This window comes from Macrobrachium rosenbergii, chromosome 48 (assembly GCF_040412425.1).
Source record: "Macrobrachium rosenbergii isolate ZJJX-2024 chromosome 48, ASM4041242v1, whole genome shotgun sequence".
Lineage (NCBI taxonomy): Eukaryota > Metazoa > Arthropoda > Malacostraca > Decapoda > Palaemonidae > Macrobrachium > Macrobrachium rosenbergii.
Genome location: NC_089788.1, coordinates 71,360,220 through 71,387,719, shown reverse-complemented (window position 1 = coordinate 71,387,719; position 27,500 = coordinate 71,360,220). Strand labels below are relative to the sequence as shown.

At 34.3% G+C, this 27,500-nt stretch overlaps 27 non-coding genes across 27 annotated transcripts; all 27 read right to left on the bottom strand.

Moving 5' to 3' along the window:
* Positions 1 to 6,472: 6,472 nt before the first annotated feature.
* TRNAP-AGG (transfer RNA proline (anticodon AGG)) lies at positions 6,473 to 6,544 on the bottom strand. The gene has a single exon. It is a non-coding gene; the product is annotated as a tRNA-Pro (tRNA).
* Positions 6,545 to 8,008: 1,464 nt separating this feature from the next.
* Positions 8,009 to 8,080, bottom strand: TRNAP-AGG (transfer RNA proline (anticodon AGG)). The gene has a single exon. It is a non-coding gene; the product is annotated as a tRNA-Pro (tRNA).
* A 1,769-nt stretch (positions 8,081 to 9,849) lies between these two features.
* On the bottom strand, positions 9,850 to 9,921 carry TRNAP-AGG (transfer RNA proline (anticodon AGG)). Its single transcript has one exon. It is a non-coding gene; the product is annotated as a tRNA-Pro (tRNA).
* A 571-nt stretch (positions 9,922 to 10,492) lies between these two features.
* TRNAP-AGG (transfer RNA proline (anticodon AGG)) lies at positions 10,493 to 10,564 on the bottom strand. Its single transcript has one exon. It is a non-coding gene; the product is annotated as a tRNA-Pro (tRNA).
* A 592-nt stretch (positions 10,565 to 11,156) lies between these two features.
* Positions 11,157 to 11,228, bottom strand: TRNAP-AGG (transfer RNA proline (anticodon AGG)). The gene has a single exon. It is a non-coding gene; the product is annotated as a tRNA-Pro (tRNA).
* Positions 11,229 to 11,821: 593 nt separating this feature from the next.
* On the bottom strand, positions 11,822 to 11,893 carry TRNAP-AGG (transfer RNA proline (anticodon AGG)). The gene has a single exon. It is a non-coding gene; the product is annotated as a tRNA-Pro (tRNA).
* A 568-nt stretch (positions 11,894 to 12,461) lies between these two features.
* TRNAP-AGG (transfer RNA proline (anticodon AGG)) lies at positions 12,462 to 12,533 on the bottom strand. The gene has a single exon. It is a non-coding gene; the product is annotated as a tRNA-Pro (tRNA).
* Positions 12,534 to 13,098: 565 nt separating this feature from the next.
* Positions 13,099 to 13,170, bottom strand: TRNAP-UGG (transfer RNA proline (anticodon UGG)). Its single transcript has one exon. It is a non-coding gene; the product is annotated as a tRNA-Pro (tRNA).
* A 423-nt stretch (positions 13,171 to 13,593) lies between these two features.
* Positions 13,594 to 13,665, bottom strand: TRNAP-UGG (transfer RNA proline (anticodon UGG)). The gene has a single exon. It is a non-coding gene; the product is annotated as a tRNA-Pro (tRNA).
* A 575-nt stretch (positions 13,666 to 14,240) lies between these two features.
* On the bottom strand, positions 14,241 to 14,312 carry TRNAP-AGG (transfer RNA proline (anticodon AGG)). Its single transcript has one exon. It is a non-coding gene; the product is annotated as a tRNA-Pro (tRNA).
* A 603-nt stretch (positions 14,313 to 14,915) lies between these two features.
* On the bottom strand, positions 14,916 to 14,987 carry TRNAP-AGG (transfer RNA proline (anticodon AGG)). Its single transcript has one exon. It is a non-coding gene; the product is annotated as a tRNA-Pro (tRNA).
* A 1,063-nt stretch (positions 14,988 to 16,050) lies between these two features.
* TRNAP-UGG (transfer RNA proline (anticodon UGG)) lies at positions 16,051 to 16,122 on the bottom strand. The gene has a single exon. It is a non-coding gene; the product is annotated as a tRNA-Pro (tRNA).
* Positions 16,123 to 16,693: 571 nt separating this feature from the next.
* On the bottom strand, positions 16,694 to 16,765 carry TRNAP-AGG (transfer RNA proline (anticodon AGG)). The gene has a single exon. It is a non-coding gene; the product is annotated as a tRNA-Pro (tRNA).
* Positions 16,766 to 17,205: 440 nt separating this feature from the next.
* On the bottom strand, positions 17,206 to 17,277 carry TRNAP-UGG (transfer RNA proline (anticodon UGG)). Its single transcript has one exon. It is a non-coding gene; the product is annotated as a tRNA-Pro (tRNA).
* Positions 17,278 to 17,842: 565 nt separating this feature from the next.
* Positions 17,843 to 17,914, bottom strand: TRNAP-UGG (transfer RNA proline (anticodon UGG)). The gene has a single exon. It is a non-coding gene; the product is annotated as a tRNA-Pro (tRNA).
* A 302-nt stretch (positions 17,915 to 18,216) lies between these two features.
* TRNAP-AGG (transfer RNA proline (anticodon AGG)) lies at positions 18,217 to 18,288 on the bottom strand. Its single transcript has one exon. It is a non-coding gene; the product is annotated as a tRNA-Pro (tRNA).
* Positions 18,289 to 18,892: 604 nt separating this feature from the next.
* On the bottom strand, positions 18,893 to 18,964 carry TRNAP-UGG (transfer RNA proline (anticodon UGG)). Its single transcript has one exon. It is a non-coding gene; the product is annotated as a tRNA-Pro (tRNA).
* Positions 18,965 to 19,398: 434 nt separating this feature from the next.
* On the bottom strand, positions 19,399 to 19,470 carry TRNAP-UGG (transfer RNA proline (anticodon UGG)). The gene has a single exon. It is a non-coding gene; the product is annotated as a tRNA-Pro (tRNA).
* Positions 19,471 to 20,041: 571 nt separating this feature from the next.
* TRNAP-UGG (transfer RNA proline (anticodon UGG)) lies at positions 20,042 to 20,113 on the bottom strand. Its single transcript has one exon. It is a non-coding gene; the product is annotated as a tRNA-Pro (tRNA).
* Positions 20,114 to 20,592: 479 nt separating this feature from the next.
* On the bottom strand, positions 20,593 to 20,664 carry TRNAP-AGG (transfer RNA proline (anticodon AGG)). The gene has a single exon. It is a non-coding gene; the product is annotated as a tRNA-Pro (tRNA).
* A 591-nt stretch (positions 20,665 to 21,255) lies between these two features.
* On the bottom strand, positions 21,256 to 21,327 carry TRNAP-AGG (transfer RNA proline (anticodon AGG)). Its single transcript has one exon. It is a non-coding gene; the product is annotated as a tRNA-Pro (tRNA).
* Positions 21,328 to 21,791: 464 nt separating this feature from the next.
* TRNAP-AGG (transfer RNA proline (anticodon AGG)) lies at positions 21,792 to 21,863 on the bottom strand. Its single transcript has one exon. It is a non-coding gene; the product is annotated as a tRNA-Pro (tRNA).
* Positions 21,864 to 22,453: 590 nt separating this feature from the next.
* On the bottom strand, positions 22,454 to 22,525 carry TRNAP-AGG (transfer RNA proline (anticodon AGG)). Its single transcript has one exon. It is a non-coding gene; the product is annotated as a tRNA-Pro (tRNA).
* A 1,116-nt stretch (positions 22,526 to 23,641) lies between these two features.
* Positions 23,642 to 23,713, bottom strand: TRNAP-UGG (transfer RNA proline (anticodon UGG)). Its single transcript has one exon. It is a non-coding gene; the product is annotated as a tRNA-Pro (tRNA).
* Positions 23,714 to 24,143: 430 nt separating this feature from the next.
* Positions 24,144 to 24,215, bottom strand: TRNAP-UGG (transfer RNA proline (anticodon UGG)). Its single transcript has one exon. It is a non-coding gene; the product is annotated as a tRNA-Pro (tRNA).
* Positions 24,216 to 26,098: 1,883 nt separating this feature from the next.
* TRNAP-UGG (transfer RNA proline (anticodon UGG)) lies at positions 26,099 to 26,170 on the bottom strand. The gene has a single exon. It is a non-coding gene; the product is annotated as a tRNA-Pro (tRNA).
* Positions 26,171 to 26,741: 571 nt separating this feature from the next.
* On the bottom strand, positions 26,742 to 26,813 carry TRNAP-AGG (transfer RNA proline (anticodon AGG)). The gene has a single exon. It is a non-coding gene; the product is annotated as a tRNA-Pro (tRNA).
* Between the last annotated feature and the right edge of the window lie 687 nt (positions 26,814 to 27,500).

Genomic DNA, 27,500 nt, shown 5'->3' with positions numbered 1-27,500 from the left:
GAGAGAGAGAGAGAGAGAGAGAGAGAGAGAGAGAGAGAGAGAGAGAGAGAGAGAGAGAGAGAGAGAGAGAATCTGAGCATCTTTGAAAAGGTTATTAAAAATTTTTTTAAATCAGCTGGAGAGAGAGAGAGAGAGAGAGAGAGAGAGAGAGAGAGAGAGAGAGAGAGAGAGAGAGAGAGAGAGAGAGAGAGAGAGAGAATGAATCTGAGCATCTTTGAAAGAGGTTATTCAAAATTTTATAAAATTAGCTGGGGAGAGAGAGAGAGAGAGAGAGAGAGAGAGAGAATATGAGCACCTTTTAAAGAAGTTATTCAAAATTTTATAAAAATCAGCTGGGGAAAGAGAGAGAGAGAGAGAGAGAGAGAGAGAGAGAGAGAGAGAGAGAGAGAGAGAGAGAGAGGACTAAGCACATCACGGTTATGCACGATTATTAGATTCGAGTAATCTTATGAACAGTCACAAAACATCTGCTGAATTAACAATTACATCAAGAAAATTGTTAGGCGAAAAAGTGAATAAAAACATATTGAACACAACAGCATCAGTTCTGAGAACAGATTACTGCTATTAGATTCTGTCATTACATAACGCAATTACACTTAAATTTAATCATTTCAACATATGACATTAAAAATTCTTTGTCAAATAACATCGTTAGGCTGCCTGTCAAAATATCAGAAAAAGTTAATAGAATTTAAACATATTAAGTTTTGGAGGAATCAACAAATTTTTTTCTGTACGCCCTGGAGGGTGAAATATTCCATTCTGTCATCTAATCTTCAAAACTTAATACAGAAATTATTGTCAAATGTCATAAAATTTTGTTCTTTCAATTGAGATGTGACGTTGAAAATATGCCGAACTAAGATACTCATAGGAATGAATCACAAACTCATGGAAAGGAATCACAGAGTCCCAAGTTTTATCAATATCAGAAAAACCGAATTTTGGACTTTGGATTAACCTACGACCTTGAAAAAACGATCGAGGTCGAAAACTGTTTTCAAAAATAATCAACCTGCAAAAGTGTTTACTTTTCAGGTTGCAGCAATGTAAAATGTCAAGTATCGATCTGTAAACTAAATATGGTATTATTAACAACCCCAAACTTACTTACCAGGCCTTAGAATTACCATACCCTAGAAAAATAAGTCATGGTAAAAAAAAATATTCTATGAAAATAATCAACAACCGCCAAGGTACCAAGTTACCCAGGTTCAACAAGAAAAATAAAGAATGCTGACATGTGACCTTGTCAAACTGCCCAAAGTATAAACTGTTTGGTTGAAATAAATACTAACTATGTTACCTATATAACCAGAGTTATCAAAATCCAAAACCAAAAACAACAGAGTTAAACTTTAATTTTAACTGACCTGTGATACTAAAAAATGGGACAAAGTAAAAAACTGTTTTTTGGAAAATAACCACGAGCTTCCAAAGTATTTACCTACAAAGTTCCATAAACATCCAGTAAATACGAAATACTTAGCTATTAACTGACCTTATTAATGAGGTCAAAGTCAAAAATACCTAAGACGACAACCTTTGACACGATGTCTAATTCTGATAACCAAAACTCATAGTTTCTCACACCTAGAAAAAAGTTGACATTTTTTACTTGAAGTTGACAAAATTAGATAAAAAATACTGCATGAAAATAACATTCCGGAGAGAGAGAGATTGTTAAAAATTATACATGATAATATGCCTTTTAACAAATGCACTGCATTAATGATAACGGTTAGAGGCTTTAAGAACGTACCAACTGCATTGGCATGAAAGCCAAGTTATATGCACCTAAACAGCCAGGTGCGAGGACTTGCTCAGCTTGAAAGTCTGAGTGCAGAGAAATAGTCCGGAATGGACATAAACCGGTAAGTCCCTTAATTCACTGTCTCACTTTCTACATTACTAAACCTCACGACAAAACAGCAAAAGAAAGGACCTAATCACCTGACGATGTTTGTCCAACAGAAGCTAGCGAACGTTTTAATTGACAGGAAAATGATATTCTGAAAGACTTGTTCCCATTATTCACTTACCTTTAAAATTACTTCACGCGCACGGACACACACACACACACACACACATACCAGACGATCCTCCGAGCTTCCCGACTGGCGCTACCGGCGAAAATAATATCATTCAAGCCAAACTTCGAAAAAGCACAGCAAGCAAAAGTGTCCAGCAAACTGGGTTCCCCCTCAGGTAAAAATCCACCGACGATGAAGTCATTCACATTAATGGAAAGCAAATACATACAATATGTTACAGCAATTGGATATCTGGTATTTCCACGGTCGAGAGAGACTGGATTTTTCCGATAACAATGGATTCGCGCCAGTTTTAATCTTCCAGAAGGAAGGGTCTCCTCAAGTAAAACGTTTAGCATTTTCTGAAAAGCCACGATTAGTCTTCAGCAAGCAGTCTCGGACGATTATGCTGCATACTACTGTACTCTTGGCTCTAACGAGATATACTTAAAATAAATCAAAATGCATCTTGACGATATTTAACGAGAAGTTAATAATTACAGTATCTACCCTGCAAATGGAAAAGGGGGAAATGTTTTTACGAAGGGTCAGGGTTAGCGTTGCGTGAAAAGGACCCATGGGCCACGTTCGTCACTTTGAACGAACGTCATTTAAATTTCAACTTCATGCACCGTTTCTTGCTTTGAAAATCGTTTCTTCTGATTTTAAAAGTAGTTAAAATTTTCTTTGTGGAAAGTGATAACAGCAAAAAAAAGGTGAAAAATAACAAATGGTATTTGCTCTGAACTGTGACATTGCAGTACCGAGAGAAAAACATTACAGAACAGCAATTTTTCTAGTACAATTACCATCAAAAACATTTCCACGTGACGATGCAACCAGCTCGTAATTCTAAATGTAAAATGTCTGCCTACAATGCCCTTGGGTATAGCTAATTCTAAATGTAAAAGGTCTGCCTACAATGCACTTGGATATACCTAAATCCAGATGAAAATAGACAGATTCATTCAGCTTTGAAAGAAAAATGTACAGAATTGCTAACCACAAAGTCAAATTCAAAGCGAGTTTTAAAAAGGTGTGACTAAAGATCTTTACTAAACACTAGGGAAACATTATAAAAGATATCGACATTTACTCATCCTATCTACACTGCCCTAAAATGGAAGACTGCAGTATCTGCAAAAATACAAAACTGAGAAGAATGGTAGATACCCCCTTGCCGTACTACTGATTTTGCAGATACTGCAAATGGAACCCCCTAAATACTCGTGGAAAGCATTGAAGACTCATCCTGAAACTGCAGTAACTTGTGTAGTAGTGTTTCATGAGCCCAATAGGAGACATATCTCAACATCGAAAATTTTGCAGATACTGCAAATGGAACCCCCTACATAATCGTGGAAAGCGCTGAAGAATCATTCTGAAACTGCACGAGGCCAGTAGGTGGCATATCTCAATTTCAAAAATCTTGCAGATACTGCAGTTTTCCACATCAGGGCAGTATACGACCATATAGGTTGTATAGAAAGATTTCGAAATATGAGGCAGGGCTCTGAAGTGTAAGAGGAGTTTCACGGTAAAATATACAATAAACTATTCAACTATTTTCACATAGGTTGTCATCACCTTGACAATCGCTGTTCACCGAAAATACTTTGATGAATGCAACAATACCATATTGTCCAAAACTTCCCGGGGACACGACGCAACGTTAACCATTATTTCCTGAAATCCTGGCTATAAATGAACAATTGTTGCACTGGCAAATACAATGAAGATACAAAAGATAGAATCTATTTTGGTGAATACCGCTGGATATTTGAATAAGATACCGAGTATACATTCATAAGTGATACATCGTACCCAGCGTAAAAGATCATTTATTGAAGATGCAGGTCCTCTTCATGAAATGTATTTCATTCTTCAGTTGTCATCAATCGTTTATGTTACTCAGTTCATTTGCAAAAAACAATGAATATGTTTATTACTCACGTAATTTGTAAAAAAAATAATTAATACACTTATTACTCAGATAATTTATAAAAAAATACTTCATATGTTTTAAAGGTTCAAATGTTTCTTGTAATTTTATTACATTTATTGATCCCTTTCACATTTTTGAGTGCCTACGATCGGAGTCGTCGGCCTTTGAAGTCATGACGAAAGTTCAGTCTTGAAAGCAAAATATATATATATATATATATATATATATATATATATATATATATATATATATATATATATATATATATACACATATACATAAAATAAAAAATAAAAAATTAATAAATTGACAATTTATTCGTATAATGAAAGAAAAACATTTAAATTCCTGGCTGCAGTCCAACCTTCGGCGAAGACTACTCAAGGACACTGAGGGAGGTGCCACATGAATACTTTTACTGGCGTCTTTTAACGTCCTACCGTAAATACTGTAGCCGATACTCAGTGTTGGGTATTATAAATCTAGTCACCCATGTGTCTGCGCTTGCGTGATAGCGTTAACGACCAAGAAGGTGTTCAGTTTTTCGCTAATATTACTGCTACGGTGAGCACAAGCATGCAAGACTTTTTAGATCCTCCACCAACATTGACGCGATCTTGACGGAAAGAGCTATTCGCAGAAGTAGAAAAGACAAAATGAGAAAAAGCAATATTTTAACGCTAATGTTACTGCTACGGTGAGCACAACCAAGCAAGATTTTTTTAGATTCTTTCCATCAACGTTAAAGCAATCTTGACAGAAAGAGCCACTTGCAGGAGTAAGAAAAATGAGAAAAAGTACAGTTCTAACGCTAATATTACTGCTACGGTGAGTACAACTAGTAATGCATATCTTGACGGGAAGATCCTATAGCAGAATTAAAAAAAATATATATATAAAATAAAGAAAGTACTCTTCTGACGCTACCTCAGCGTTACGTAATCATATCTTCTCCGAAATCTGTCAGTAAGTAACTGGCACATGTACCGTTAAACTGACTGCCCCGCGGCGGCTAAAATCTCCTACGCCGCTCTCACACACAGCGAACGTATGTACTCACGAGTCCTGTAGCAAATGAATACAAGTCTTTTGTTAACGTGGACTGAGATTCTTGACATCAACGAAGTCAAGAGTGAATGCACCACGGTGATGATTTTCAAGTATTTGAAATTTGGAATTATAACTTCGCTTTCACTAAAAAATAATGCTTTGGCGGTATCCTCAAATTTTTAAAATTAATAAAATAACTGTCGACACTGGACTTCGCCACCAAGAATAATGAACAAACTATTGACTTGAAAATCTGATAATAAATATAGCAATTATCTGATAATAAACATAGCAATTATAAAGCAACATTCTTTTAAGAGTATCGGCAAACTCAGAACTAAAGCCGAAAATCCCTCCCTCCAGTCCAAAGCCAGTCGGCGTCCATCATTACTTTCACTTTCAAGAGAAGCTTTTTCTCTCGGCGTAGTTCGCTAACGCAACAATTTTCCAATCATGAAATGCTAAATACTTATTAAAATAAGCGAAATAATCAACAAAACAACACGTAAAATGTATACATATAGTTTTCATCTTAAAATCACTGACCTCATACAGAATACGATATGCAGTATGCAGAATTCTGAATAATTCATCCCTTCAAATCTGGAGACCACCGTCTGCAGTTTTTCATATATACATTATTAAGTGTTATTCTCGCCCGCTAGCTGGGAATATATCTCGCTTAGGATGCAAAAGGTCTCCGGTTCTTCATGAGCAAACAATTCTATAATAAAACCCACCGCATATAACTGACTGCGACAGAGAAGATAAACATTTTTCTTTCATGAGAATAACAAAGCTCAAAATCTGAATAATAGCTGGTGTTATTGTCCAAAGTCCCTCAATTTTATCTTACTTATAAGTTAGTAAAATAACACCGCAATAAAAACCAGACTAGACGATTTAACTTGTTAAAAATTATTGCAGTGATTACCTTAAAACTTGGGATTAGAATTTTAAAAAACCGAAATCACCATACATGTACATACTTACATAAGAGTAGAAAACACCAGATATTATTATTATTATTATTATTATTATTATTATTATTATTATTATTATTATTATTATTATTATTATTATTATTATTATTATTCAGAAGATGAACACTACACATATGGAACAAGTCCACCGAAGGGGCCACTGACTTGAAATTCAAGCCTCCAAAGAGAATGGTGCTCATTAGAAGTAAGAGAAGGTAAAAGGGCAATACAGAGCAAAGAGATCTCGCTTACTAAAAAGAAAAGAGAAATTAATAAATTAATAAACAGAGAAAATATATTAAAATGCAAGGGGCATTGCATCAGAGCATAGAGATCTCACTTATTAAAAAGAAAAAACAAATTGATAAATTATCAAGCAGAGAAAAATATATCAATTATAGCATTAGGGCAGTAATGTATTGCAAAAAACAACTTATTTTTAAGGAAAAAGAACCCAAGGGCCTGACCGGGATTTGAACCCGGGACCTCTCGCACCCTAAGCGAGAATCATACCCCTAGACCATCAGGCCGGGTTGAGAATGGCCACTTGTTATACGAAGAGACCACTACATGTAAAGTTTCAACTCTATATAAAATAATTTATTTTTTTACTTTCCTCGTAGAATATATATAATAGGTCTAAATAAATGAAGACTAAGAACAGAAACCAAAACGATGAATATTTTTATCAATCATATATATTTATACCTAATGTATTTTTATTTACTTAGTTTTGAATATAAAAAAAAACTTGTCAGGCATCTATAAATTGTATTATACATTATACATATGGTGCAAGAACCATTATTTACAGCATGTTGAGCGGTGATGCAATAAATATTGCCTCCATGTATTCAAAGAAAAACAATCATACAAAATAGTTGTAAATAGAACTTCTCTAGCTCAAGATATCTAGTCCGGAAATATAGTTATGTTCCTGCAAACAGCATTTGCAGAATGGAAACGAAAGTCAGTCTAATTGAATGCATTCTTATCATACACAAAGACAGGGTCAGAAGAATTCTGATCACTTTATACCAAATCCAGCGTAAAATTTGCCATTCTAAATCAGTCACCGGCATCTGTGTGTCCCGTTATCTTGACCGCTCCAGTGAAAAAACTCTTATTACAATTCTTTTTTTCTAGAACACAGAGAGAGAGAGAGAGAGAGAGAGAGAGAGAGAGAGAGAGAGAGACAGACAGACAGACAGACAGACAGACAGAGAGAGAGAGAGAGAGAGAGAGAGAGAGAGAGAGAGAGAGAGAGAGAGAGAGAGAGAGAGGCCGCTACAAAAAACGAGTCGGCAATGTCGTATCATCTACTCATGCTGTACTGATTGTATTTTAGCAGCATATGCAGAAGGTATTTTGATATAACCATTATAATGGATGGCATGCTCACTACAGCACAATTTAAAGTTCTGTTCATTTACGTAACTGAAGAATCAGAACACCATGAGTGGTGAAATTTAATATTTATATACTAATGTTACCTGAAACTCTTATAAAATCTATAACAAAGGAAATATGATCAGTAGTGGAAACTGATCAGAAAATTACACCCAAGTTCAATGCCGTCAATAAGGAATTATTTGCAAATAAAATCCACCTTCATGCTTTGACTTAACCTACATATTTGTACTTTGAATTCCTCTTCTTTGAAGACCACTCAGTACACGGGTCCAAGGGAATCTTGTGGAGATTCGGGAAGTGGTCTGTGTGGTCTAAGGGTATCATTCCCAAATTTGAGTTCTCGAGGGCTAGTTCAAGGTTTTTACTTTTATATTCAAGCCTCCAAGATGAACTGTAATATACATTATATTCTATATACAGTGAGAGTGACTTTCACCTCGGATATAGAACTCACAAAAAGGAAATTCATAAATCTACATGAAGGCGCGTATACATGCAGACATTATATATACATATATACATGTGTGTGTAGAAGGCACAGGTAATATCTGAAGCCAATTTATTTTACAAAAAGAAACCAAGGGCCTGACCGGGATTTGAACCCGGGACCTCTCGCACCCTAAGCGAAAATCATACCCCTAGACCATCAGGCCGGTGTGAGAATATCTCATCGTCACGCGAAGAGACCCCTGTATTCGGCATTTATGAATATTATTAACCTGTGTATTTAGAACTGTTCATATAGAATGCATATAAAGCATATTACTGAATGTATGTTGAGAAGATCAATTATATATATACATATATATATATATATATATATATATATATATATATATATATATATATATATACATTTATGTGTAATATATAAATATATATATATATTTGTGTACATATTATATAGTGTATAAATGCGTGCTTGTGTTTATCTGTTTATCCATATTCTAAATATCAAAACAGATGCCAAGCACCTATAAACTACCAGTTCTTTTGTATTTACACTCCGTTATAAAGACGAAAAGAACCAACAATTGCTTCAAAAGAGTGTAGTGTTGAAACAACTAATGCATCGGTTTATTAAGAAGAACAAATACAATGTCCTATATTACTTAGTGGTGAATCATAAAATCATCGTTGCTTTACGTGGCAAATTTAGAAAAAAAAAGAAAATATCATCGATCGTTCTCCTGTCCTTGCTAGACATCGTGATAACAATTCCTATTACTTTATCTCAAATACTGGCGTAACACTTGCTACACTAAATTAATCTCCACCGTCCACCTGTACCCGTTACCATGGACGCATCCAGGCACAGAAATTATCGCCATTGCAGAGAGAGAGAGAGAGAGAGAGAGAGAGAGAGAGAGAGAATGTGTCTGAATTTTGTCAATGATTGAAATTTCTGTCAACCACAACAGCAAAGAGAGAGAGAGAGAGAGAGAGAGAGAGAGAGAGAGAGAGAGAGAGAGAGAGAGAGAGAGAGAGAGAATTTTGTCGATGATTAATATTTATGTTAACCACACCAGTAGAGAGAGAGAGAGAGAGAGAGAGAGAGAGAGAGAGAGAGAGAGAGAGAGAGAGAGAGAGATACAAAAACATTTAGAAACAATACATAACAGCTGTGTTGTATTTACCACGCATGAAATATACACTGTATTAACCGATATGAACTATTTTTACTACACCGCACCTGAGGAAACGAATGCTTACTAGTTCAAATTCATAACACAAAGATTTTTTTCATTAACGAACTCAAGAATAAATGCATCAAACGGAGGTAGATTTAATAATATTCAGCAGAGTTAAGTGAAATTTCATAAATGTAGAAAAAAATATCATTAGCAACCAAACTCATTCGGACATCAAACAAGTGAGAAAAGGAAGACTTAAATTAGGAAGCTTTTGCCATTAAAATCCAGAGTTTCATTTTAAATCTACCTGAACTGTAAACATCAGAGTCATAATTTCGTCTCAAGTGGCTTTCGTAAAAGTTTGTAACTGGAATATGTAATCTAAAATAAAATATAAAGAATATTCTATAATTATACCGTCGAGGACAAAGGCCTGAAATACTATATCATACCATCAAAGTAATGACGGAAATAAAAATAACACCTTGGAAAATGAAATGCGATAGTTCAGAATTCTTCTTCCACTGAAAAATTCAAAATATTTTCATACTCTGACCTAACGTAAGCAATTGCATTCTGAATTAATCCTCTTTGATGGAAACCAAAAATACTTCTTCGTACTACTGATTATTCAAGTGCTGGTCTCATGGTCTGGGTAACATTCTCATTCAACGCCAGAGGTTCTAAAATGCAAAACTTTGCAATGATAAAGAAAAAAGTGTGTGTGTGTATGTGTGTGAAGCAAAACTGCCATGTGTGTAACTCATCATTTCATGAAAAGAACCCAAGGGCCTGACCGGGATTTGAACCCGGGACCTCTCGCACCCTAAGCGAAAATCATACCCCTAGACCATCAGGCCGTGATGAGAATGCACATTTATCATACTGAGAGACTCGTAGGTATACCATTTCCATAATATATAAACAAATCCTTGTATTTTACACTTTTAAAAGAGCACATGCAAGGTGAAAGGGGGCGCCAAAGTTATGTACAGTTATTACCAATTATGATTATGCATTCAGTCTACATTTCCATTTGCTTTAAATATGAAAGACTTATAAGAAGAGTGCATATTGTCAATGTTTTTCTGTGTTAACACTAGGTTATTCAGACGAGAATAACCATTATCTGCTTAAATCTGACCAATAAGGAAAACTATACTACCTTTTTTCATTCCATGTTCGAGGTTCACAACCAAAGTGGACACATGCTTTCACTTATTTTTTACATTCAACCAAACCAGCTGACCTAAAAAACGTATCCTTATAATAATCAAACAATAAAAGATGCGCAGTGACACTGAGTCTCTTAAGGTTGTATGAAATTAGTATGACTTCAACAAAGCAATCAAGCAGGTGAGTGTGCATATGTGTGTGTAAGTGCACAAGTAATCCATGTGCAAACAACTTATGATTACGAAAAGAACACAAGGGCCTGACCGGGATTTGAACCCGGGACCTCTCGCACCCTAAGCGAGAATCATACCCCTAGACCATCAGGCCAGGATGAGAAACACCATTTATTATACGAAGACCCCCGTACATATACCATTTTGATATTTTACAGAAATCCTTGTATTCGGCACTTTTCAAAGAGTATGCATAAAGAGTATAATTATGAATGCAAAGTGAAAGGAGGTGCCAGCATTATGTATATTTATTAATAATTATAGTTATGCATGAACTTTATATTTTCACTTATTCTGAATAAGGAGGTCTGATAAGAAGCATCAATATCCTCCACGTTTTTTATTTTCTTTTTTGTAAAAATACCGGTTTCTATAGATAAAAATAAACACATCTGCTTCAATCTGACCAGTAAAGAAACAGATACTGCATTTGTTTATTTGAAGGTCCTAGGTTCACAACATATTTAGCTTTTCATAAATGTTCTATATTCAACCAAACCAGCTGGTCTAGAATGCATAACCTTGTAATTATAATAAAAAAAATGTACAGTGGCCTTGACTTTCACTTTAGGTTTTAAGAAATTAGCATGACCCTGATGAAGAATTAAAGTAGGGGTGTGTGTGTGTGTGTGTGTGTGTGTGTGTGTGTGTCATGTGCAAAAAAACTTGTTTTGAAAAGAACAGAAGGGCCTGACCGGGATTTGAACCCGGGACCTCTCGCACCCTAAGCGAGAATCATACCCCTAGACCATCAGGCCAGGATGAGAATGGCCATTTATTATACGAAGACCCCTATACATATACCATCTTAACGTTTTACAGAAATCCTTGTATTTAGCACTTTTCAAAGAGTATGCGTAAAGAGTATAGTTATGAATGCAAGGTGAAAGGAAGTGCCAAAGTTATGTATATTTATTAATAATAGTTATGCACGAACTTTACATTTTCACTTATTCTGAATATAAAAATTTGATAAGAAGCTTTGATTCTCCATGTTTTTTTGTAAAAAATACCGGTTTCTATAGATGAAAATAACCATATCTGCTTCAATCTTACCAGTAATGAAACAGGTACTACATTTGTTCATATTAAGGTCCTAGGTTCACAACCCATTTAGGCATATCCTTTCAGATATTTTTTTTTATATTCAAACAAACCAGCTGGTCTAGAATGCATATCCTTGTAATTATTATAAAAAAATGCACAGTGACTTTGACTTTCACTTTAGGTTTATGAAATTAGCACGCCCCTGATGAAGTATTAAAGTAGGTGCGGGTGAGTGTGAGCGCATGTGTGTGTGTGTGTAGAGCACAAGCAATCCATGCACAACAAACTTATGAAAAGAACCCAAGGGCCTGACCGGGATTTGAACCCGGGACCTCTCGCACCCTAAGCGAGAATCATACCCCTAGACCATCAGGCCAGGATGAGAATTGACATTTATTCAAGGGAGACACTCCAGCATACAGCATTTCTATGTTATATAAAGAAACCCATGTATCTACTACTTTTAAAAGCAAGATAAGAAGTGGAGCCATGTGAAAAAATATTTTTTCCAATTATATATGATAACGCATACACTATAGATGCTAAGCATCTGTAAATTGTCAATTATTTATATTACCACAGGGTTAATGAGCTTTTTTTTCACAGTGAAGCATGCCAGATGAACTATAGCGAATATCCTTAAGATAAAAAAATCATAAATAGTCATACTGAATTTTACTTAGGTTTGGAAATCACAATACAAAAGCCATGCTTGCATATATAAATATATATATATATACATATATACATATATATATATATATATATATATATATATATATATATATATATATACACATATATGAATATATATATATATATATATATATATATATATATATATATATATATATATATACTGTATGTGTGTGTGTATTTCTATGCATGTGTACAAAGCATAAGCCGTCAATATGCGAACAAATCATTATATGAAAAGAACCCAAGGGCCTGACCGGAATTTGAACCCGGGACCTCTCGCACCCTAAGCGAGAATCATACCCCTAGACCATCAGGCCAGGATGAGAATATCTATTTACTAGACAGAGACACTCATATATATATACCATTTTAATTGTTTGAAGAATCCTTGATTTAGTGCTTTTCAAAGAGAATGTATCAAGAATACAAGGTGAAAGGGGGTGCTAAAATTGTGAAGATTTTTTACCAATTATAAGCATCCATGCACTTTTCACTGTCACTCTGAATATAAAAGGCTGTCAAGAAGCATCAATGCTGTCAATATTTTTTGTATCAATATCGGGTTATGTAGATGAAAATAACTATCTACCTCAGTCTAACCAGTAATAAAACCACTGAATTTGTTAATGTAAAGGACCTATGTGCAAATCCCAGTTAGACAAATGCTTTCATTTATTTTTTTTATATTCAAACTAACCAGCTGAACTAGAATGCATGTCCTTATAACCATTATAGAAAAAATGTACTAATATAGTGACTTTCACCTTAGAATTTAGCACGGCTTTGACGAAGTATTCAAGTAGGTAAGTATGGTTGTGTTTCTGTCTATGTAGACCATAAGTAATCCATGAGCAACTAACTTATTTTACAAAAAGAGCCCAAGGGCCTGACCGGGATTTGAACCTGGGACATCTCGCACCCAAAGCGAGAATCATACCCCTAGACCATCAGGCCAGGATGAGAACTGCCATTTATTCAAGGGGAACATCCCAACATATAACATTTCTATGTTATATAAAGAAACCCGTGTATCTACTACATTTAAAAGCAAGTTAAGATGTGGAGCTATATGATGAAATATTTTCTCCAATTACATATCATAATGCATATACTATAGACGTCAAGCATCTGTAAATTGTCTATTATATTAACACAGTGTTGGAGAGCTTTTTTTCACATTGAAGCATGCCACATGAACTATAGTGAATATCCTTATGATAAAAAAATCATAAATAGTCACACTGAATTTTACTTTAGATTTTGAAATCTCAATACAAAAGCCATGCATGCACATATATATGTGAGTTTGTGTGTATCTGTATGAATGTAGAAAGCATAAGCAGTCAATATGCAAATAATTTTATGAAAAGAACCTATGGGCCTGACCGGGATTTGAACCCGGGACCTCTCGCACCCAAAGCGAGAATCATACCCCTAGACCATCAGGCCAGGATGAAAATATTTATTTATTATACAGACACACTCACACAAACAGTATACCATTTTAATTGTTTGCAGAAATCCTTGATAAGTGCTTTTCAAAGAGAATGTATGAAGAATACAAGGTGAAAGTGGGTGCTAAAATTATGTAGATTTTTTTACCAACTATAATCATCAATATACTTTTCTTCACTTACTTTGAATATGAAAGGCTGTCAAGAAGCACCCATGCTGTCACTGTTTTCTGTATCAGTATCAGGTTATATAGATGAAAATAATAATTATCCATTTCACTCTAACCAGTAATACAAAAAACTGCATTTGTTAATGCAAAGGTCCTATGTGCAAAACCCAGTTAGACATATGCTTTCATTTATTTTTCTTTATACTCAAACTAACCATCTGAACTAGAATGCATGCCCTTATAATCACTATAGAAAAAATGTACAAAGAAGGTGACTTTCACCTTAGAAATTAGCAAGACTTTGACGAAGTATTCAAGTAGGTATGTGAGGTTATGTTTCTGTCTAAATAGACCATAAGTAATCCATCAGCAACTAACTTATTTTACAAATAGAATCCAAGGGCCTGACCGGGATTTGAACCCGGGACCTCTCGCACCCTAAGCGAGAATCATACCCCTAGACCATCAGGCCAGGACGAGAATGGACATTTATTCAAGGGAGACACCCTACCATACAGCATTTCTACGTTATATAAAGAAACCTGTGTATCTACTACTTTTAAAAGCAAGATAAGAAGTGGATTCATGTGAAGAAATATTTTCTCCAATTATATATGATAACGCATACACTATAGATGCTAAGCATCTGTAAATTGTCAATCATTTATGTTACCACAGGGTTAATGAGCTTTTTTTCACAGTGAAGCATGCCAGATGAACTATAGTGAATATCCTTATGATAAAAAAATCATAAATAGTCACACTGAATTTTACTTAGGTTTAGAAATCACAACACAAAACCAATGCTTCCATATTTAAATATATATATATATATATATATATATATATATATATATATATATATATATATATATATATATATATATATGTATATATATATATATATATATATATATATATATATATATATATATATATATATATATATAATATATATATATATATTATATATATATATATTTTATATATATATATGTGTGTGTGTATTTGTATGCATGTGTACAAAGCATAAGCAGTCAATATGCGAACAAATCATTATATGAAAAGAACACAAGGGCCTGACCGGGATTTGAACCCGGGACCTCTCGCACCCTAAGCGAGAATCATACCCCTAGACCATCAGGCCAGGATGAGAATATCTATTTACTAGACAGAGACACTCATATATATACACCATTTTAATTGTTTGAAGAATCCTTGATTTAGTGCTTTTCAAAGAGAATGTATCAAGGATACAAGGTGAAAGGGGGTGCTAAAATTATGCAGATTTTTTTTACCAATTATAAGCATCTATGCAATTTTCACTGTCACTTTGAATATAAAAGGCTGTCAAGAAGCACCAATGCTGTCAATATTTTTTGTATCAATATTGGGTTATATAGATGAAAATAACTATCTACCTCAGTCTAACCAGAAATAAAACCACTGAAATTATTAATATAAAGGACCTATGTGCAAATCCCAGTTAGACAAATGCTTTCATTTATTTTTATATATTCAAACTAACCATCTGAACTAGAATGCACGTCCTTATAATCATTATAGAAAAAATGTACTAAGAAAGTGACTTTCACCGTAGAAATTAGCACAACTTTAACGAAGTATTCAAGTAGGTATGTATGGTTGTGTTTCCGTCATGTAGACCATAAGTAATCCATAAGCAACTAACTTAATTTTACAAAAAGAGCCCAAAGGCCTGACCGGGATTTAAACCTGGGAGATCTCGCACCCAAAGCGAGAATCATACCCCTAGACCAACAGGCCAGTTTGAGAATTGCCATTTATTCAAGGGGAACATCCCAACATATAGCATTTCTATGTTATATAAAGAAACCCGTGTATCTACTACATTTAAAAGCAAGTTAAGATGTGGAGCTATGTGATGAAATATTTTCTCCAATTACATATCATAATGCATATACTATAGACGTCAAGCATCTGTAAATTGTCTATTATATTAACACAGTGTTGGAGAGCTTTTTTTCACATTGAAGCATGCCACATGAACTATAGTGAATATCCTTATGATAAAAAAAAACCATAAATAGTCACACTGAATTTTACTTTAAGTTTTGAAATCTCAATACAAAAGCCATGCATGCACATATATATGTGAATTTGTGTGTATTTGTATGAATGTAGAAAGCATAAGCAGTCAATATGCAAACAATTTTAAGAAAAGAACCTATGGGCCTGACCGGGATTTGAACCCGGGACCTCTCGCACCCAAAGCGAGAATCATACCCCTAGACCATCAGGCCAGGATGAGAATATCCATTTAGTAAACAGACACACTCATACATATACCATTTTAATTGTTTGAAGAAATCCTTGATACGTGCTATTCAAAGAGAATGTATCAAGATATACAAGGTGAAAGTGGGTGCTAAAATTATGTAGATTTTTTTTAAAACTATAATCATCCATGTACTTTTCTTCACTTACTTTGAATATGAAAGGCTGTCAAGAAGCACCCATGCTGTCACTGTTTTCTGTATCAATATCAGGTTATATAGATGAAAATAATAATTATCCACTTCACTCTAACCAGTAATACAAAAAACTGCATTTGTTAATGCAAAGGCCCTATGTGCAAATCCCAGTTAGACATATGCTTTCATTTATTTTTCTTTATACTCAAACTAACCATCTAAACTAGAATGCATGCCCTTATAATCATTATAGAAAAAATGTACAAAGAAGGTGACTTTCACCTTAGAAATTAGCACGACTTTGACGAAGTATTCAAGTAGGTATGTGTGGTTGTTTTTCTGTGTATGTAGACCATAAGTAATCCATCAGCAACTAACTTATTTTACAAAAAGAATCCAAGGGCCTGGCCGGAATTTGAACCCGGGACCTCTCGCACCCTAAGCGAGAATCATACCCCTAGACCATCAGGCCAGGATGAGAATGAACATTTATTCAAGGGAGACACCCCACCATACAGCATTTCTATGTTATATAAAGAAACCCATGTATCTACTACTTTTAAAGGCAAGAGAAGAAGTGGAGCTATGTGAAGAAATATTTTCTCCAATTATATATGATAACGCATACACTATTGATGCTAAGCATCTGTAAATTGTCATTATTTATATTACCCAGGGTTAATGAGCTTTTTTTCACAGTGAAGCATGCCACATGAACTATACTGAATATCCTTATGATAAAAAAAATCATAAATTGTCACACTGAATTTTACTTTAGGTTTTGAAATCTCAATACAAAAGCCATGCATGCACATATATGTACATATATTTGTGTGTTTTTGTGTATTTGTATGAATGTAGAAAGCATAAGGAGTCAATATGGAAACAAATAATTTTATGAAAAGAACAAATGGGCCTGACCGGGATTTGAACCCGGGACCTCTCGCACCCAAAGCGAGAATCATACCCCTAGACCATCAGGCCAGGATGAGAATATCCATTTATTATACAGACACACTCACACAAACAGTATACCTTTTTAACTGTTTGAAGAAATCCTTGATAACTGCTTTTCAAAGAGAATGTATAAGCACACAAGGTGAAAGGGGATGTTAAAATTAAGTAGATTTTTTTACCAACTATAATCATCCATGCACTTTTCTTCACTTTGAATGTGAAAAGCTTTCAAGAAGCACCCATGCTGTCACTGTTTTCTGTATCAGTATCAGGTTATATAGAAGAAAATAATTATCTACATCACTCTAACCAGTAATAAAAAAACTGCATTTGTTAATGCAAAGGTCCTATGTGCAAATCACAGTTAGACAAATGCTTTCATTTATTTATTTTATATTTAAACTAACCATCAGAAATAGAATGCATGTCCTGATAATCATTATAGAAAAAATGTACAGAGAAAGCGATTTTCACCTTGGAAATTAGCACGACTTTAACGAAGTATTCAAGTAGGTATGTGTGGTAGTGTTTCCGTATATGTGTACCATAAATAATCCATCAACAAGTAACTTATTTTACAAAAAGAATCCAAGGGCCTGACTGGGATTTGAACCCGGGACCTCTCGCACCCAAAGCGAGAATCATACCCCTAGACCATCAGGCCAGGATGAGAATGGCCATTCATTCAAGGGAGACACCCCAACATATAGCATTTCTGTTATGTAAAGAAACCTGTGTATCTACTACTTTTAAAAGCAAGATAAGAAGTGGAGCTATGTGATGAAATATTTTCTCCAATTACATATGATAATGCATATACTATAGACATTAATCATCTGTAAATTATCATTTCTTAATATTAACAGAGTATATGTTTCTGTGTGTGTGTGTGTGTGTATATTTGTATGCATGTAGAAAGTATAAGCAGTCAATATACAAACAAATCATTTTATGAAAAGAACCCAAGGGCCTGACCGGGATTTGAACCCGGGACCTCTCGCACCCTAAGCGAGAATCATACCCCTAGACCATCAGGCCAGGATGAGAATATTCATTTATTACACAGACACACTCATATACTGTATATATATACCGGTTTAATTGTTTGACATATACCATTTTAATTATTTGAAGAAATCCTTGATTTAGTGCTTTTCAAAGAGAATGTATAAGAATACAAGGTGAAAGGGGGTGCTAGAATTATGTAGATTTTTTACCAATTATAAGCATCCATGCACTTTTCACTTTCACTTTGAATATAAAAAGCTGTCAAGAAGCACCAATGCTGTTAATATTTTTCGAATCAATATCGGGTTATATAGATGAAAATAACTGTCTACCTCAGTCTAACCAGAGATAAAAACCACTGTATTTGTTAATGTGAAGGACCTAGTGCAAATCCCAGTTAGACAAATGCTTCCATTTATTTTTTATATTCAAACTAACCATCTGAACTAGAATTCATGTCCTTATAATCATTATAGAAAAAAATGTAGAAAGAAAGCAACTTTCACCCTAGAAATTAGCACGACATTAACGCGCTAAAACGAAGTATTCAAGTAGGTATGTGTGGTTGTGTTTCCGTCTATGTAGAACATAAGTAATCCATGAGCAACTAACTTATTTTACAAAAAGAGCTCAAGGGCCTGACCGGGATTTGAACCCGGGACCTCTCGCACCCAAAGCGAGAATCATACCCCTAGACCATCAGGCCAGGATGAGAACTGCCATTTATTCAGGGGGAACACCCCAACATATAACATTTCTATGTTATATAAAGAAACCCGTGTGTCTACTACATTTAAAAGCAAGCTAAGATGTGGAGGTATGTGATGAAATATTTTCTCCAATTGCATATGATAATGCATATACTATAGACGTCAAGCATCTGTAAATTGTCTATTATATTAACACAGGGTTGGTGAGCTTTTTTTCACATTGAAGCATGCCACATGAACTATACGGAATATCCTTATGATAAAAAAAATTGTAAATAGTCACACTGAATTTTACTTTAGGTTTTGAAATCTCAATACAAAAGCCATGCATGCACATAAATGTACATATATATGTGTGTTTTTGTGTATTTGTATGAATGTAGAAAGCATAAGCAATCAATATGCAAACAATTTTATGAAAAGAACAAATGGGCCTGACCGGGATTTGAACCCGGGACCTCTCGCACCCAAAGCGAGAATCATACCCCTAGACCATCAGGCCAGGATGAGAATATCCATTTATTATACAGACACACTCACACAAACAGTATACCATTTTAATTGTTTGCAGAAATCCTTGATAAGTGCTTTTCAAAGAGAATGTATAAAGCATACGAGGTGAAAGGGGGTGCTAAAATTAAGTAGATTTTTTTACCAACTATAATCATCCATGCACTTTTCTTCACTTTGAATATGAAAGGCTGTCAAGAAGCACCCATGCTGTCACTGTTTTCTGTATCAGTATCAGGTTATATATAGAAGAAAATAATAATTATCTACATCACTCTAACCAGTAATAAAAAAACTGCATTTGTTAATGCAAAGGTCCTATATGCAAATCCCAGTTAGACATATGCTTTCATTTATTCATTTTACATTTAAACTAACCATCTGAACTAGAATGCATGTCCTCATAATCATTACAGAAAAAATGTACTGAGAAAGCGACTTTCACCTTGGAAATTAGCACAACTTTGACGAAGTATTCAAGTAAGTATGTGTGCTTGTGTTTCTGTCTATGTAGACCATAAGCAATCCATGAGCAACTGACTTATTTTACAAATAGAATCCAAGGGCCTGACCGGGATTTGAACCCGGGACCTCTCGCACCCAAAGCGAGAATCATACCCCTAGACCACCAGGCCAGGATGAGAATGGCCATTCATTCAAGGGAGACACCCCAACATATAGCATTTCTATGTTATGTAAAGAAACCCGTGTATCTACTACTTTTAAAAGCAAGAGGTGGAGCTATGTGATGAGATATTTTCTCCAATTACATATGATAATGCATATACTACAGACATTAATCATCTGTAAATTGTCAATTATTAATATTAACAGAGACTTAATGAGCTTTATTTCACACTGAAACATGCTAGATTAACTGTAATGAATATCCTTATGATAAAAAAAGTCATAAATAGTCACACTGAATTTTACTTTAGGCCTGGAAATCACAATACAAAAGCCATGCATGCATGCATATATACATATATATATATATATATATATATATATATATATATATATATATATGTTTGTGTGTGTGTGTGTATTTGTATGCATGTAGAAAGCATAAGCAGTCAATATGCTAATAAATCATTTTATGAAAAGAACCCAAGGGCCTGACCGGGATTTGAACCCGGGACCTCTCGCACCCTAAGCGAGAATCATACCCCTAGACCATCAGGCCAGGATGAGAATATTCATTTATTACACAGACACACTCATATATATATATATGTACCGTTTTAATTGTTTGGCATATGCTATTTTAACTATTTTAAGAAATCCCTGAGTTAGTGCTTTTCAAAGACAATGTATCAAGAATACAAGTTGAAAGGGGGTGCTAAAATTATGTAGATTTTTTACCAATTATACACATCCATGCACTTTTCACTTTCACTTTGAATATAAAAGGCTGTCAAGAAGCACCAATGCTGTTAATATTTTTCGAATCAATATCGGGTTATATAGATGAAAATAACTGTCTACCTCAGTCTAACCAGAAATAAAACCACTGCATTTGTTAATGTGAAGGACCTAGTGCAAATCCCAGTTAGACAAATGCTTTCATTTAATTTTTATATTCAAACTAACCATCTGAACTAGAATGCATGTCCTTATAATCATTATAGAAAAAATGTACTGAGAAAGCGACTTTCACCCTAGAAATTAGCACGACTTGGGCGAAGTATTCAAGTAGGTATGTGTGGTTGTGTTTCTGTCTATGTAGACCATAAGTAATCCATGAGCACTAACTTATTTTACAAAAAGAGCCCAAGGGCCTGACCGGGATTTGAACCCGGGACCTCTCGCACCCTAAGCGAGAATCATACCCCTAGACCATCAGGCCAGGATGAGAACTGCCATTTATTCAATGGGAACACCCCAACATATAACATTTCTATGTTATATAAAGAAACCCGTGTGTCTACTACATTTAAAAGCAAGCTAAGAAGTGGAACTATGTAATGAAATATTTTCTCCAATTACATATCATAATGCATATACTATACACGTCAAGCATCTGTAAATTGTCAATTATTAATATTAACAGGGAGTTACTGAGCTTTTTTTCACACTGAAGCATGCTAGATGAACTATAGTGAATATCCTTATGATAAAAAAAATCATAAATAGTCACACTGAATTTTACTTCAGGCCTAGAAATCACAATTCAAAAGCCATGCATGCATGCATATATACATACATATATATATAAATGTTTGTGTGTGAGTTTGTGTGTGTGTACTTGTATGCATGTAGAAAGCATAATGAATCAGTATGCAAACAAACCATTTTATGAAAAGAAACCAAGGGCCTGACCGGGATTTGAACCCGGGACCTCTCGCACCCTAAGCGAGAATCATACCCCTAGACCATCAGGCCAGGATGAGAATATCCATTTATTACACAGACACACTCATATATATAGATACCATTTTAATTCTTTGGCATATGCTATTTTAACTATTTTAAGAAATCCCTGAGTTAGTGCTTTTCAAAGACAATGTATCAAGAATACAAGTTGAAAGGGGGTGCTAAAATTATGTAGATTTTTTACCAATTATACACATCCATGCACTTTTCACTTTCACTTTGAATACAGAAGGCTGTCAAGAAGCACCAATGCTGTCAATATTTTTTGTATCAATATTGGGATATATAGATGAAAATAACTATCTACCTCAGTCTAACCAGTAATAAAACAGCTGCATTAGTTAATGTAAAGGAACTATGTGCAAATCTCATTTAGACAAATGCTTTCATTTATTTTTTATATTCAAACTAACCATCTGAACTAGAATGCATGTCCTTATAATCATTATAGAAAAAAATGAACAAAGAAAGCGACTTTCACCTTAGAAATTAGCACGACTTTGACGAAGTATTCAAGTAGGTATGTGTGGTTGTGTTTCCGTCTATGTAGACCATAAGTAATCTATCAGCAATTAACTTATTTTACAAAAAGAGCCCAAGGGCCTGACCGGGATTTAAACTCGGGACCTCTCGCACCCTAAGCGAGAATCATACCCCTAGACCATCAGGCCAGGATGAGAATAACCATTTATTAAACAGACACACTCATACATATAACATTTCAATTATTTGAAGAATCCTTGATTTAGTGCTTTTCAAACAGAATGTGTCAATAATACAAGGTGAAAGGGGGCGCTAAAATTATGTAGATTTTTTACCAATTATACACATCCATGCACTTTTCACTTTTACTTTGAATATATAAAGGCTGTCAAGAAGCACCAATGCTGTCAATTTTTTTGTATCAATATCAGGTTATATAGATAAAAATAACTATCTACCTCAGCCTAACCAGTAATAAAACAACTGAATTTGTTAATGTAAAGATCCTATGTGCAATTCCCAGTCAGACATATACTTTCATTTATTTTTCCTTATATTCAAACTAACCATCTACATTAGAATGCATGTCATTATAATCATTATAGAAAAAAATGTACAAAGAGAGCGACTTTCACCCTAGAAATAGCACGACATTGGCGAAGTATTCAAGTAGGTATGTGTGGTGGTGTTTCTGTCTATGTAGACCACTATTTACAAAAAGAATCCAAGGGCCTGACCGGAATTTGAACCCAGGACCTCTCGCGCCCTAAGTGAGAATCATACCCCTAGAACATCAGGCCAGGATGAGAATGGACATTTATTCAAGGGAGACACCCCAGCATACAGCATTTCTATGTTGTATAAAGAAACCCATGTATCTACTACTTTTAAAAGCAAGTCAAGAAGTGGAGCTATGAGAAGAAATCTTTTCTCCAATTATATATAATAATGCATACACTATAGATGTTAAGCATCTGTAAATTGTCAATTATCTATATTACCACAAGGTTATTGAGCTTTTTTCACACAGATGCATGCCAGATGAACCATGGTGAATATCCTAGATAAAAAAAAAACATAAATAGTCACACTGAATTTTACTTTAGGTTTGGAAATCACAGTAGAAAAGACATGCTTGCATATACAAATATATATACATATATATATATATATATATATATATATATATATATATATATATATATATATATATATATATGAATATGTGTGTGTGTGCATTTGTATGCATGTAGAAAGCATAAGCAGTCAATATGCGAACAAATATTTATATGAAAAGAACAGAAGGGCCTGACCGGGATTTGAACCCGGGACCTCTCGCACCCAAAGCGAGAATCATACCCCTAGACCATCAGGCCAGGATGAGAATATCCATTTATTCAAGGGGAACACCCCAACACATAACATTTCTTTGTTATATAAAGAAACCTGTGTATCTACTACTTTTAAAAGCAAGTTAAGAAGTGGAGTTATGAATTATTTTCTCCAATTACATAAGATAATGAAATATACTATAGATATCAAGCATCTGTAAATTGTTCATTATTTACATTAACACAGGGTTGGTGAGCTTTTTTCACATTGAAGCATACCACATGAACTATAGTGAATATCATGATAAAAAAAATTGTAAATAGTCACACTGAATTTTACTTTAGGTTTTGAAATCACAATATAAAAGCCATGCATGCATATATATGTACATAGGTGTGTGTGTGTGTATTTGTATGTATGTAGAAAGCATAAGCAGTCAATATGCACAAAAATAATTTTGTGAAAAGAACAAATGGGCCTGACCGGGATTTGAACCCGGGACCTCTCGCACCCAAAGCGAGAATCATACCCCTAGACCATCAGGCCAGGATGAGAATATCCATTTATTATACACACACTCTCATACATATACCATTTTAATTATTTGAAGAAATTCTTGATAAGTGCTTTCCAAAGAGAATGTATAAAGAATACAATTTGAAAGGGGGTGCTAAAATTATGTAGATTTTTTTACCAACTATAAACATCCATGTACTTTTCTTCACTTACTTTGAATATGGAAGGCTGTCAAGAAGCACCCATGCTGTCACTTGTTTTCTGTATCAGTATCAGGTAATATAGATGAAAATGACAATTATCTATTTCACACTAACCAGTAATAAAACAACTGCATTTGTTAATGCAAAGGTCCTATGTGCGAATCCCAGTTAGACATATGTTTTCATTTATTTGTTTTACATTTAAACTAACCATCTGAAATTTAATGCATGTCCTTATAATCATTATAGAAAAAATGTACAAAGAAAGCGACTTTCACCTTAGAAATTAGCACAACTTTGACCAAGTATTCAAATTGGTATGCATGGTTGTGTTTCTGTCTATGTAGACCATAAGTAAGCCATCAGCAACTAATTTTACAAAAAGAATCCAAGGGCCTGACCGGGATTTGAACCTGGGACCTCTCCCACCCAAAGCGAGAATTATACCCCTAGACCATCAGGCCAGGATGAGAATTGCCATTTATTCAAGGGGAACACCCCAACATATAACATTTCTATGTTATATAAAGAAACCTGTGTATCTACTACTTTTAAAAGCAAGTTAAGAAGTGGAACTATGTGTAGAAGTATTTTCTACAATTACGTATGATAATGCTTATACTATAGACGTTAATCATCTGTAAATTGTCAATTATTAATATTAACACAGAGTTATTGAGCTTTTTTTTCACACCGAAGCATGCTAGATGAACTACAGTGAATATCATTATGATAAAAAAAATCATAGTCACACTGAATTTTTCTTTAGGCTTGGAAATCACAGTACATAAGCCATGTATATATATATATATATATATATATATATATATATATATATATATATATATATGTATATATATATATATGTATATATATATATATATATGTATATATATATATATATATATATATATATATATATATATATATATATATATATATATATATATATGTATATATATATATATATGTATATATATATGTGTGTGAGTGTGTGCGTATTTGTATGCATGTACAAAGCATAAACAGTCAATATACAAAGAAATCATTTTATGAAACGAACCCTAGGGCCTGACCAGGATTTGAACCCGGGACCTCTCGCACCCTCAGCAAGAATCATACCCCTAGACCATCAGGCCAGAGTGAGAATATCCATTTATTACACAGGCACACTCATATATATATATATACCGTTTGAATTGTTCGAAGAAATCCTTGATTTACTGCTTTTCAAAGAGAATGTATAAGAATACAAGGTGAAAGGGATTGCTAAAATTATGTACATTTTTTACCAATTATAATATGCATTCATGCACTTTTCACTTTCACTCTGAATATAAAAGGCTGTCAAGAAGCACCAATGCTGTCAATATTTTTTTTTATCAATATCGGGTTATATAGATGAAAATAACTATACACCTCAGTCTAACCAGTAATAAAACCACTGCAATTGTTAGTGTAAAGGTCCTGTGTGCAAATCCCAGTCAGATATATGCTTTCATTTATTTTTTTATATTCAAACTAACCATCTGAACTAGAATGCATGTCCTTATAATCATTATAGAAAAAATGTACAAAGAAAGCGACTTTCACCTTAGAAATTAGCACGACTTTGACGTATATTCAAGCAGGTATGTGTGGTTGTGTTTCTGTCTATGTAGACCATAAGTAATCCATCAGCAACTAACTTATTTTACAAAAATAGCCCAAGGGCCTGACCGGGATTTGAACCCGGGACCTCTCGCACCCAAAGCGAGAATCATACCCCTAGACCATCAGGCCAGGATGAGAATAGCCATTCATTCAAGGGAGATACCCCAGCATACAGCATTTCTATGTTACATAAAGAAACCCATGTATCTACTACTTTTAAAAGCAAGTTAAGAAGTGGAGCTATGTGATGAAATATTTTCTCCAATTATATATGATACTGCATATACTACAGACGTTAAGCATCTATAAATTTTTAATTATTTATATTAACACAGGGTTATTGAGCTTTTTTTTCACACTGAACCATGTGAGATGAACTATAGTGAATATCCTTATAATGAAAAGAATCATAAATAGTCACACTGAATTTTACTTTAGGTTTGGGAATCACAATACAAAAGTCATGCATGCACACATGTGTCTGTATGTATGTATTTGTATGCATGTAGAAAGCACAAGCAGTCAATATGCAAACAAATCATTTCATGAAAAGAACACAAGGGCCTGACCGGGATTTTGAACCTTGGAAATTAGCACAACTTTGACGAAGTATTCAAGCAGGTATGTGTGGTTGTGTTTCTGTCTATGTAGACCACAAGTAATCTATCAGCAACTAACTTATTTTACAAAAATAATCCAAGGGCCTGACCGGGATTTGAACCCGGGACCTCTCGCACCCTAAGCGAGAATCATACCCCTAGACCATCAGGCCAGGGTGAGAATTACCACTTGTTATACTTAGACACTCGTACATATACTATTTCTCGTACATATTTTATTTCTGTGTTATATAAATAAATCCCTGTAGCTGGCTAATTCAATAAGAATGCAAATGAAGCATAATACTAAGTGTAGGTTGAAAAGGGCCAAAATGATGTAGATATCTTAATAAATTATTATTTTACACACTTTATATTTTTATCGACTTAGAATACGAAAGGCTGATAAAAAGCATTTATAAACTGTCAACTACTTTTTTTGAATGCTTGGCTATATAAATGAAAATAACCATTATCTGATTCAACTTGAGCAGTAATGGACCTTATAATGTATTAGTATATTCAAAGGAAAGACTATAGAATAAAATATATTTTGAAGTATCAATTTCGTGTCTAAAATGATTTAGCCTTGTAACATACAATTATCATTTCTGTACACGGTACGTTCAAGAAGGGGGGACGAAAGTGAATACGGCTATAAACGCATTCTTATCGTCGACAATCAGTCACCACCTGCCACGCAGTCCGTTACTTCAACCGCTTCCAGGAACAGACTGCTTTGCTTCCACTTCCAGAGAGAGAGAGAGAGAGAGAGAGAGAGAGAGAGAGAGAGAGAGAGAGAGAGAGAGAGAGAGAGAGCAAATCATTTCGAAAGCAAATACCTTGGCAATGCTGTATCA